The sequence below is a fragment of the Cydia amplana genome, chromosome 2 (assembly GCF_948474715.1).
Source record: "Cydia amplana chromosome 2, ilCydAmpl1.1, whole genome shotgun sequence".
Taxonomy (NCBI): Eukaryota; Metazoa; Arthropoda; class Insecta; order Lepidoptera; family Tortricidae; genus Cydia; species Cydia amplana.
The window spans coordinates 4,540,050-4,553,530 of NC_086070.1; the positions used below are offsets into that span (position 1 = coordinate 4,540,050).

Here is a 13,481-nt window from a genome sequence, read left to right on the forward strand (position 1 = left end):
TTTTTAAGAATGTACTATATAACAGAAGTATTTTTGTAATGGTAACATTGTTTTGGTCACGTGATAAATTAGTCGGTTTTGCAAACGGTGAGTGGAGTGCCTTGTCATCAGTCCTAAAAGTTTTTGGATGATTTTCTTTGGAATTCTTATTCAAAGTGAGTACTTTTTCAAAGAAAACCTTATAATAAGCATGCTTTAGTTTTTAGTGCTGTTTTTGTGGTGTTGTGTCTCGTGTTTCTGAATGACGAAATTGTACCTTGTTCCTTGACTAGTGATATGACGCCATTTTCTTCGTGAATGCCAATTATCTAAATTCTTCATTATTTCTTTGTTTCGATCATGTATTCGGTATTTGATGTGTTTTTGGTGTTATGTTTTTAGATCTGTGTGCTAATACGGTTGTTGTTACTTTGACCAAATACCTTATAAAAGATGAGCACTGTCGCACTCGTATTTTTTTGCCAGATAGTTCCCTTGTGAAGAAGGCGCAGTCTCTTCCATTCTTTTGTGATAATGAATTTTTTGTGGACTATTTTAAATGAGTTTCGTACAGATATTGTATTATAACTTTGCCCAAAGGAATAAGCAAGTGGTAATAACTAGTGACATGACATACCCACTTTTTAAATACCTAACTTCCTGGTAAAAAAACGTGCTGCACTGTAAACTGGTGCCTATTCACGAACTTTCCATTTGACCACCGGTAAGGTTTTGGCATGTTTTAGACTGGAGAGAATATTGAGTGGTGCAATAACATGAATTATTGAAAAGCCATGATGAGTAATGCAATTGAGTTTTAAATTTAGAGGTACCGAGGTATAACGGATGTTATTGTGTTAGCTGAGATGGATTAAATTCCTGCAATAGGTAAATTCCACAATTTATCTAATAACATATGTTTATTTGGTTTGATGACTCATTTCAAGGGTCAAGAAAAACGAAAAATAAATAAAGTGAATAATAGTAAAAGTGCTGTTGACAAGTGTTACAACATTATCATAATCAAACATTTTTAGTTGGATGTCTTGCAACTTGCAAGCTGCGGAGCCTGGGGTATTGCACTCACGTTCCCCTTTATAAATTCATTTAATGAATAAAGAAAAATTACTGTCTTGGGTGAGACTTAACTCATGGTCTCTGCTTAATGAAGAATTTTTAAATTTATTTTCTTCTTATTGGTAGTAAACGGGTGACTTCCTTTACCAATGTTTTTTTTGGCCCCCTGTCTTTGGGTGGTATTCCATCTGTCCAATATCTTGGTCCAATGTGTTTTTGCGTCTCGCATTTTGCTGAAGTGTGGTACTTCTTGGACCATATTTGTTTTCATCTCTGCATGTTCGTTGATCCTCTACCGGTTAACACTTTCAATGATCGAAGTGCCTTTCTATAATGTCATCAATATATCTGTCCTAAACATGTTTCCAAAGTCAAAAACTTGCTTTGACTTTGATAAGTCCCTGAACTCTTAAGGGCTTATGGTTTTTCATATACATATTTAGTATGAAATAACATGACATGATATCCAGTCTATGGGACATAGAGGTAACTTTTTCTGACCTGATATCACACCAATGGGATTCAAGCTTAATTGTACCCACTTGTTAGTCTCCAATTTCAGTTTTTAGTTTAGTATTATTGCTTACTTTTATCAATGTCACGGGAGTCTGTATGTTGACTTTGCTTTGTGTTTGGCAGATGCATCTTTATCTACCCATTTTAGCTTACAGCTAACTGGTGTTGTATGGCTTCTTTGCATGTAATATATGTACTTAGTATTAATTTAGTCCTACCTAGTACTAAATTCCTATCTAACTTACACCATAGGTTAGTTGAGTAATTAACCTTTCAATATAGTACAACAAATAATATGTAATGTTTTAATGGAACAGTTGTTGAACTGTTGTTGTTGTTGAAAAACTAGTGCCTACGTCAATTCTTGGGATTAGTTGTCATACCCCAGGCTCCCATAAGCCGTGGCAAAATGCCGGGATAAGGTGAGGAAGAAAAAAAAGTTGTTGAACATATGTCCGGCCCTTGCTAGAATATGCTTTTCAAGTATGGAATCCTTATTTCGTCAAAGACATTGACCTTCTAGAAAGTGCGCAGCGAAGAGCCACCAAGATTCCTTTTAAGCTGAAACGCTTGCCTTATGAAGAAAGGCTAAAGGTACTGAAGCTGCCCACACTCAAAGCTAGGAGAGTGAGAGGAGACCTCATCGAGTGTTTTAAGATTATCACCCACTGTTACAACCTCCCTGACATCCACAAAATAATCAATAAGAGAACTGTCAGCCGCGAGACCCGAGGTCACAGCCTACGAATTGTTCGCACTCCCACTACTACTAAAGCTGCATATCATTCCTTGTCGAACCGTGTCGTGGCGGCTTGGAACCGTTTACCGGATAGTGTTGTGACTGCCCCCTCGGTCAATGTGTTTAAAAACAGATTGGACAATTGGCTTTTAAGCAATAAGTTAGACTGATGATTACTAGTGAAGTGATATGACTATACAAACTTTGAACTATATAACACTGGACACTGTGTGACATAGGCTCATCAGCTCAATAGCTGCTCGCCTATAATTATATAATAATAATAATAATAATAAAAATATTTGTTTAAACTTTGCACCTTACATGTCTTTGACATTCACTGTATGTACAGTATCAGTGTTAACTTGTGTTTTTTTACGTACAGTATTGTGCTTATTCTTGTATATCAGCTGACCTATATTGTTTGGTCAGGGTACTGTGAGTTTCTGGAAACCACAAAAGTAGATTGTTGAGGTAATATTAGCGGCTTTTTATCAGTAAATGTGTGCTGGTAGCATGTAATAAATACATGGCAACTGTTTGATGCGGCATTATTTCATATCCAGACTGGAATCCGTGGGGAAAATTTTCTTGACAGGTAGGGACTTCCTATATCGATAAACTCAATTGTCGATGCTCGTTCTATATACTAGTAATCACTGAATGGTTTGCTTGTAAAAATATGTTTTTATTAAAAGTGTAAAAATAAAATAATAACTCAATTCGCTTTGATTGATAATCAATCAATAAAGAGGTTAAGATAATATTGACTATTTAATAGTGCAATAAGTATTACACCCTACCTTTATATAACCTAGCGATTATTTAAAATATGCTACGTGTGAATTTCATACTTGTCTTCAAAACAATAGTTACAAAAAACACACACTGTTGGCGGCGATCACTGGTATATAGAACTAGCATCGATAATTGAGTTTATCGATATAGGAAGTCCCTACCTGTCAAGAAAATTTGCCCCACGGATTCCTATGTCTGTTCATATCTTATACCTACCCATAGTAAAGGTTCAAATTTATGACATTAGATGTGTCATTTGTATTATTACAAGTATGACTCCTTGGGAGTGCTATATGAGCCTGTACTGCAAAATCAAAGAGGCTCAAATGCTTTTAGCAAACAGGGGGCACATGTTTAGTTAGGACATAGAGAAATATAATAAGACAAGAGTGCTCACTCCATACATCAGTTAGACATAATTTCAGTGTCTACATCTAGCATCGAGTAGCGGAACTATCAGTACTGCTACTTGACAATAGATGTAGCAGTACTGATAGTTCCGCTACTCAATGCTAGATACTAATAGTCTTGTAGTAGTGTTGTAGTTGTGTTAGTGTAGTGTTTTTGTTACTAAAACTGATATATGGAGTGAGCAATCTATGTATTCTTTTCTCTATGGTTAGGATTAACTAAAGCAAAGTAAATGTAGGAAATATATTTATTAGAAAAATGCAAAGTAATTAACAAGAGTAGTGACATTAACTTTACATTCAGTTAAATCCAATAAGGTGACTACCATCCAACAGGTTGAATACTTGAATAGGAGTGTTGGGCTGAATAGGGATAAAACCGGGAATGACATATCCCTGATGATTTATTAAAACTACTACCTACAAACACTGTATCTTGTGATTGAAAATAATAATCAGTTTTGCATGATAAGTGCAAATTGTGTGGATAGTTTCATTAATTTATGTTAGGGAGAACCAACAGCTTTAAACTTACAATTAGACGACAAGATTAAAACAGGAAGCCAATTACAGGAACTCACAGGTAGTACTTACGAGGGGTATTCAAAATATTCTCGGTATGAGAATGAAAACAAACAAGTACGAAAAGTTTGATATTTTTATTTTTCAATATACTCCCCCCCTATGTTCATACACTTAAAAGATCGATCAACTATTTTTTTTAATCCCTCGTAAAAATATTTTTTATCTTTCGTGTAAAAATGCTCCTCCACTGCCGCCTTCAATGCTTCATCGTCAGAAAATTTATTTCCACGCAGATCCTTTTTAAGATTGGGGAGCAAAAAGAAGTCGCTGGGGGCTAAGTCCGGACTATACGGTGGGTGAGTAACAGTTTTAAACCCACATTCAACAATAGCTGCCTTGGCAATATGAGCAGTATGGACGGGGGCGTTGTCATGCAGAAGCAGAATACCTTTGGTTAACTTTCCTCGCCTCTTTTCTTTAATTACATCCTTTAATTGACGTAGAATGTTAGCGTAGTACTGTCCTGTGATATTTACACCTTTTTCTTTATAATCGATTAGTAATACTCCTTCACAATCCCAAAATATCGTGGCCATGACCTTGCCAGCTGAAGGGATGACCTTGAACTTCTTGGGATGAGCTGAACCCTTAATGTGCCACTGCATGGACTCTTGTTTACTCTCTGGGTCATAATGATGAACCCAGGTTTCATCTCCAGTAACTATTCTTTGCAGCACCTCATCAGAATTTTCACCGCACAGGTCAATAAAATCGGAACAACAAGCTACTCGCATGTCTTTTTGAAGCCGAGTCAGCATTCGCGGAACCCATCTTGCACTTACTTTTGACATATTAAGATGGTCATGTATAATATCATGTACGGTACCAATAGAGAGATTGGTTACTTGTGCTATAGATTTTACCTTCACTCGACCATCTTCCAATATAAGTTTTTCCACTTTATCAATATTTTCTTGTGAAGTAGCTACTACAGGCCGGCCAGGTCTAGGGTCATCTTCAATACTCTCCCTTCCGCGTTTAAACTCGCTTGACCACTTTTGAATGGTAGATAAAGAAGGAGCAGACTCACGGTAAACACAATCCATTTCCTCTTTTATGGTTTTTTGATTTTTACCCTGTTTTATCACGCATCGATGTTCTAATTTAGTTAACATTGTCAATTCGCACATGATGTTCATGTTTGTTCAGCAATTGCAGAAAAACAAAAGACTATCTCGGTTCGAATTATACTTTTTTTTAATGTCAATGAATAAACCTTAGCGGCCAGTAACGAAAGAAATTTTGGAAGAGGTCGTAAGATATCAATACCGAGAATATTTTGAACGCCCCTCGTACATAGTTTTTAAGAAATTATCAGGTAAATGTCATACCCGGTTTTTATACATGTATATGGTTGTCACAATATTTAGGCTAGCACAGCACTAGGCCTTAGGAAAATGGGGGTGGTGCTGGCGATATGAGTCAGTTCTCAACTATGGATTTCTAATTATATATTATTATGTATGAGGTCCTGTGATTTTGCAGCATGAAGCATGCATTAGATGCCCAAAGTACTGTTCCCGAAAAAGATGTCTTTCTATTTTTTACTTGATATATATATTAATGATGCTTCTGCTATACATATATTCTGTTTGACCTAAATCGTCTTTCATTTGCGTCACGTTATGTGAAGTGAAATATAGTTACGTATATCCAATCTAATTATATTTCTGTACTTCGATAACGTGGAACAAATCCATTTGTACGAATAACACCAGAAATAGCGTATAAATATCTCCGAATCGATAGAAAATGCTAATGCTCTCACATTTTAACTGTGCAAACTTTCTTTACTGTCGTGTATTCGTGATCACGACTTAGCACGTAACTCAAGCAATATTTTCATAATTAGTTTAACCAAAGAATAGGTACGCGTCCACGCTAATTTTATTCGGCTCACGTCTTTAATTTTAGAAAATAATTGAAAGAAGATTAGCAAAGGAACATGCTTTATTCATTGACATATATCTAAGGAAGGGCCTTAGATTTATGTCAATGGTTTTAGTTGATGTCACTCTCATAGTTGTTTCTGCTTTTTAGGGTTCCGTACCCAAAGGGTAAAAACGGGACCCTATTACTAAGACTCCGCTGTCCGTCCGTCCGTCCGTCTGTCACCAGGCTGTATCTCACGAGCCGTGATAGCTAGACAGTTGAAATTTTCACAGATGATGTATTTCTGTTGCCGCTATAACAACAAATACTAAAAACAGAATAAAATAAAGATTTAAGTGGGGCTCCCATACAACAAACGTGATTTTTGACCGAAGTTAAGCAACGTCGGGCGGGGTCAGTACTTGGATGGGTGACCGTTTTTTTGCTTGTTTTGTTCTATTTTTTGTTGATGGTGCGGAACCCTCCGTGCGCGAGTCCGACTCGCACTTGGCCGGTTTTTGTTTTTGGGTTGCCTATTTTGTTTTGTGAGCACCTAAATAAAAATTTTGTTTTGTGAGATGTTAAATAAAAAGCAATTCGACTAAGCTCAAGTTTGCGCAACTGGTATACGGTGAAGGTACGGAATCGCAGTGACGTGCCGTAAGCGTCAGGATTTTGTCGTATGCCCTCCACACCGCTGCTCAAAATACGCTGACGCATCGTAGTTTCACGTCACGGCGTTTACGATGCGTCAGCGTATTGTGAGCAGCGGTGTGGAGAGCATGCGGTAAAGCTGTGGAGTTTACGGCACTGCGATTCTGCACTATAAGCTTATCTTCAGCAGCAGTGTGGAGTGGAGGGCATGGGATAAAATCGTGACGCTTACACACGGCACGTCACTGCGATTCTGTGCCGTCACCGTATTTTGAGCTGTGGTGTGGCCGATTCTTTTTTCGCTTACGCCGTTATACTTACTCGTGGTTGTTGCTATTGTAAGTCTGAATGAGGCTGTGAAGAAAAATCATAATAGTTACAGGTTTTCCCTCAGTGCCCCATTTGGATGTATATTTTTGTATGATATCTTTTCCCTACTTAGCGTGAGATCTCTTTTACGTAGATAAAGTACCTACGACATTTTCCTGTGATCGTTGCTGCAATATTGTTGATTGTTGTTACATACAATCACTATCAGCATTATTATTTTTTGTGCAACAAATACGAACTCCGATTTTTTTTTCTCTTAGGTTGAGATTCTTCAAATTGTGTCGACCATCAGGATTAAATACACTCTATACGATCAGTATAATATTGGGCACAGAAGATGCAAGAGTGCAGATTTGATAAATTAGTTGGCATTTACATATTTGCGTCGTGTAGGTTATCCTGGCTCTTCCCTTTCATTAGTAACTTATTGCAGAATGTATATTGTATGACTTGTCCCTAGGTGGTGTAACCATTCATTGTGATGCCGGTGGATGCTGACCTCAACTGCACAGACGTGGTGTCACCTGGCTGTGAGCTGAAGGGTCTGCGCACTTGGAAAGACATTTGTCTGGTACGGAATTCACTTTTTCAACATCAGGTACGTACGCGTCACCTCACTGCTACAGCTGGACTTTCCAGTGAAGCGACTCTGGCGGCCTAGCCAAGGTGACAATCGCTATCGCTTCGCCATCGAATCGCTTCTTGTCTCTGTATCACTCTTCCATATTAGCAACTACGAAACGCAACTGTCACAAAGTGAGTACAGTGACAGTTGCGTTTCGTTCGCTAGGGTGCGTGAGCGATGGGCATGTTGTCTACGAGGCCTGGTATCAATAGAGCGGCAATACTGGCGAGGTGATACATATAGCTTCTTGGGATTATACTTAGCAGTGCATCTGATATGATTCAAGAAACAGGGTCGGTTGCACCAAAATATCGAGCCGCTGTTAAAACATTCGCAAAATTGTATTGTATGGGAAGTTTCATAGTACTCTGCTGGGTCACGTCGATCAGTTGGTCTTGGCACAACAACTGGTTCTTGGGTCAGTTGGTCACCATTAAAACAACGAGTGGCATTGATCAGTCCGTCAATTGGTTGGTGCAACTGGCTTTTAATAGTTTATTTACACTGCACTCTACATATTTCTAAAATGTTGGGCCGATGGCGCATTGTCGCGAAGCAGTTTTGCTGGAAAGTCCAGATTGGCATTCATTTTTCGATGCGTTGTTATCATCACATCACCATTACCTGCTATCATCTCTTTTAACCTATCTTGTCATATTATAATGATTACGTCATTACGCTATCTTCGTGAGCCTGGGATCTGTGTAAGTCTTAGGTCGGTATTCCACCTGTCCAATTTCTTTTTCTAATGTGTATTTGAATCTCAAATTTTGCTTGTGAAAGAGTGAGATGCAATGCACATTGGACCCAGAAATTGGACAGGTGGAATACCAACCTTAAGCAGGTGCTTAATTTTGTATGCAATTTACTTCTAATGAGCATGGCACACAGACAAAACAGCTTATTTCCGTAGTGTCTAATAGGTAGATAGATACCAGATCCAACACGGATGGTGATAGTGGATGGTGATCCAAATCGATCGTCTAATAGAAACCTTTCAGTTCCGGTTTATTGTAATTATTTCGACAACGGTACTCATCTGGTTCTCATATCGGAGCCGTTCCGCTCCCACTTTATACGTATCCAATTTGTGCTTCTTTGTCGTTTGAAAAGAGCGCCTTTATAATGAAAATGTTTATCTGAACCTGACGTCTGATCTAAACCATATAAATGTATGTCACTGACACATTTACGAATAATCAGCTAACGTTGCGACACCGTTTACAATTAGCTCTTGATTGCTTTGCTAATTCAACGTTTTCTTATTTTTGTGACATTGAAAAACCCAATTCTAATAGTAGTTTATGCAACAGTGATATAATAAGGGTTCTTAAAATTCAAGGGTCGAAGTTACAAAACGAGACGTAGTCGAGTTTTGTAAAAAAAGACCCGAGAATTTTAAGAACCAATTATGAGCTGTTGCATACATTACTTTTTCTATGACAGCTGCAGCAAAAAAAAAAAAAAGAGTTATTATTAAAAAAAAAGAGTTATTATTTAAAAAAAATTGAGTTATTATTTAAAAAAAAAGAGTTATTATTTAAAAAAAAAAAGAGTTATTATTGTGAATGAAAACATACCTCTTTCAATCAAGATGATCGGAACTTGTATCTTTAAAAAAAATAAAGCAGTTGTATTATACTCATAAGATGACTGCTAGCAGTCATCTTATGAGCCTATAGACAAAGCATTCAAATGACATTGTTTTAGATATCACTGTCAGTCATTTAATTGACACATTTAAGTGCTGGAGTAGAAAAAATCTATTCTGTTCGGCCATATCGTATCGTTATCGCGGATTAAATATAGGATATAAATATGGGGACATATGGCAATCTGGCGTCGGTGGTCCTGCCACCCCTACGATTATTCCGCCAGCATGTTGCAAAGTATTGTTGTTATATTTCACTAATAACTGTAGTGTCCGACCGAAACATGTTTTTTTGCCGAAACCGAAACCGAAACCGAATGTTCGGCTTTGGCTCTAGTTTCGGCCGAAACCGAAACCGAAACTTTTGAAGACTTGTTAAAATCGTTGAAAAAATGTCATAAAACCGCTTTTAAACTCGTACTCGGGCTGTCAACACCCAATACCCAATGTCCTTGAGATTCATATTACTTAAGGGGCTCCGCCACGCCAATGACCTTCGATCTGAATCCCTTAGTTTTCGTATGTTTTTTGTAGCTTATCATATTAACAGCAACGGCTTTAAGCAATATAGTATTCCATATTTACTTAAAAGTTCATTAAATTGTCTTCGAGATATTTGGCATCAAAGTTGAACAATTTAAAGCCAAAAAGCGGCCAAGTGCGAGTCGGACTCGCCCATGAAGGGTTCCGTATTTAGGCGATTTATGACGTATTAAAAAAAAACTACTTGCTACATCTCGTTCAAACCAATTTTTGGTGGAAGTTTACATGGTAATGTACATCATATATTTTTTTTAGTTTTATCATTCTCTTATTTTAGAAGTTACAGGGAGGGGGGACACATTTTACCACTTTGGAAGTGTCTCTCGCGCAAACTATTCAGTTTAGAAAAAAATGATATTAGAAACCTCAATATCATTTTTGAAGACCTATCCATAGATACCCCACACGTATGGGTTTGATGAAAAAAAAAATTTTGAGTTTCAGTTCGAAGTATGGGGAACCCCAAAAATTTATTGTTTTTTTTCTATTTTTGTGTGAAAATCTTAATGCGGTTCACAGAATACATCTACTTACCAAGTTTCAACAGTATAGTTCTTATAGTTTCGGAGAAAAGTGGCTGTGACATACGGACGGACAGACAGACGGACAGACAGACGGACAGACAGACAGACATGACGAATCTATAAGGGTTCCGTTTTTTGCCATTTGGCTACGGAACCCTAAAAACCGGCCAAGTGCGAGTCGGACTCGCCCATGATGGGTTCCGTATTTAGGGGATTTATGACGTATTTAAAAAACTACTTACTAGATCTCGTTCAAACCAATTTTCGGTGGAAGTTTGCATGGTAATGTACATCATATACTTTTTTTAGATTTATCATTCTCTTATTTTAGAAGTTACAGGGAGGGGGGGGGGGACACATTTTACCACTTTGGAAGTGTCTCTCGCGCAAACTATGCAGTTTAGAAAAAAATGATATTAGAAACCTCAATATAATTTTTGAAGACCTATCCATGGATACCCCACACTTATGGGTTTGTTGAAAAAATAAATTGAGTTTCAGTTCTAAGTATGGTAAACCCCCAAAAAAAATTTTTTTTTTCTATTTTTGTGTGAAAATCTTAATGCGGTTCACAGAATACATCTACTTACCAAGTTTCAACAGTATAGGTCTTATAGTTTCGGAAAAAAGTGGCTGTGACATACGGACGGACGGACAGACAGACAGACAGATAGACAGACAGACATGACGAATCTATAAGGGTTCCGTTTTTTGCCATTTGGCTACGGAACCCTAAAAACTGGTTTTCTGGTCATAACTTTTGTGTTAATTCGTTTAAAATTAAAACCCTAGACACTTTTTACGACACGTCAAAGATGAACCCAAATATGTTGATTTCGTATAAGTAATATCCTTCACAGCAATCTACGAGGGGCGTTCAAAATATTCTCGGTATTGATATCTTACGACCTCTTCTAAAATTTCTTTCGTTACTGGCCGCTAAGGTTTATTCATTGACATTAAAAAAAAGTATAATTCGAACCGAGATAGTCTTTTGTTTTTCTGCAATTGCTGAACAAACATGAACATCATGTGCGAATTGACAATGTTAACTAAATTAGAACATCGATGCGTGATAAAATTCTTGACAAAACAGGGTAAAAATCAAAAAACCATAAAAGAGGAAATGGATTGTGTGTGTGTGTTGTGATTACCGTGAGTCTGCTCCTTCTTTATCTACCATTCAAAAGTGGTCAAGCGAGTTTAAACGCGGAAGGGAGAGTATTGAAGATGACCCTAGACCTGGCCGGCCTGTAGTAGCTACTTCACAAGAAAATATTGATAAAGTGGAAAAACTTATATTGGAAGATGGTCGAGTGAAGGTAAAATCTATAGCACAAGTAACCAATCTCTCTATTGGTACCGTACATGATATTATACATGACCATCTTAATATGTCAAAAGTAAGTGCAAGATGGGTTCCGCGAATGCTGACTCGGCTTCAAAAAGACATGCGTGTAGCTTGTTGTTCCGATTTTATTGACCTGTGCGGTGAAAATCCTGATGAGGTGCTGCAAAGAATAGTTACTGGAGATGAAACCTGGGTTCATCATTATGACCCAGAGAGTAAACAAGAGTCCATGCAGTGGCACATTAAGGGTTCAGCTCATCCCAAGAAGTTCAAGGTCATCCCTTCAGCTGGCAAGGTCATGGCCACGATATTTTGGGATTGTGAAGGAGTATTACTAATCGATTATAAAGAAAAAGGTGTAAATATCACAGGACAGTACTACGCTAACATTCTACGTCAATTAAAGGATGTAATTAAAGAAAAGAGGCGAGGAAAGTTAACCAAAGGTATTCTGCTTCTGCATGACAACGCCCCCGTCCATACTGCTCATATTGCCAAGGCAGCTATTGTTGAATGTGGGTTTAAAACTGTTACTCACCCACCGTATAGTCCGGACTTAGCCCCCAGCGACTTCTTTTTGCTCCCCAATCTTAAAAAGTATCTGCGTGGAAATAAATTTTCTGACGATGAAGCATTGAAGGCGGCAGTGGAGGAGCATTTTTACACGAAAGATAAAAAATATTTTTACGAGGGATTAAAAAAAATAATTGATCGATCTTCTAAGTGTATGAACATAGGGGGGGAGTATATTGAAAAATAAAAATATCAAACTTTTCGTACTTGTTTGTTTTCATTCTCATACCGAGAATATTTTGAACACCCCTCGTAGATACGAAAAAAGTGTTCTTTTAGACAATGTTTAAAAAAATCATAAAATAGTATGAATTTCTTTCAAAATCCCGTAGACAATAATGGAGATAAAGATTGAAGAACCGATAGCCGTTTGTCTTATAAAAATCTATATGTAGTGCAAAAGTAGGAGATACGATTCAAAACTTGTCAAAAATTGATGAAAACCGCAGGTAGCCCCTTTTAAGAAAAACTATTTGATTTAGTAAAGCAATAAATATATTCATACCTATGTTAATATTTATTATATTTTAAGACCGTGGCCGCACTCGATACATGATTGAACGATATCGGCTCGATAGAAAATTGTAATTGTAAAGATTGGTCTTAAAATCACCATTAAACGGTTCTAATGTCTTTATTTCTTGACTTATGTGTCTGAAATTAAAATCAATTTGTCAAATCATTTACTTATACTTACCTAAACCGCTAACGAGTAATATTACACAAATAATCCACATTTATTTTTATTTCAATAGTTTTCTTATTATTCCCGTGAGCGCTGGTGGCCTAGCGGTGAGTAAGAGCGTGAGACTTTCAATCCAAAGGTCGCTTAGTGGAACTGTGTTTAATAATAAATTGATTAATTTCTGTATACATAAATCAGTATATGTACGAGGGGTGTTCAAAATATTCTCGGTATGAGAATGAAAACAAACAAGTACGAAAAGTTTGATATTTTTATTTTTCAATATACTCCCCCCCTATGTTCATACACTTAAAAGATCGATCAATTTTTTTTTTTAATCCCTCGTAAAAATATTTTTTATCTTTCGTGTAAAAATGCTCCTCCACTGCCGCCTTCAATGCTTCATCGTCAGAAAATTTATTTCCACGCAGATCCTTTTTAAGATTGGGGAGCAAAAAGAAGTCGCTGGGGGCTAAGTCCGGACTATACGGTGGGTGAGTAACAGTTTTAAACCCACATTCAACAATAGCTGCCTTGGCAATATGAGCAGTATGGACGGGGGCGTTGTC

General features: G+C 37.3%; 1 protein-coding gene across 2 annotated transcripts in view; it reads left to right on the forward strand.

The window, feature by feature from the left end:
* Positions 1–49: 49 nt before the first annotated feature.
* The window catches only part of LOC134662048 (AN1-type zinc finger protein 6), a 46,501-nt gene continuing 33,069 nt past the window's right edge, over positions 50–13,481 (forward strand). The window contains exons 1-2 of one of the 2 annotated variants that reach the window (XM_063518315.1): positions 50–155; positions 7,421–7,558. The gene's annotated coding sequence lies outside the window, so the exon portion shown is untranslated. The remainder of the gene's footprint in view (positions 156–7,420; positions 7,559–13,481) is intronic. The other variant, XM_063518317.1, reaches the window with a different exon arrangement.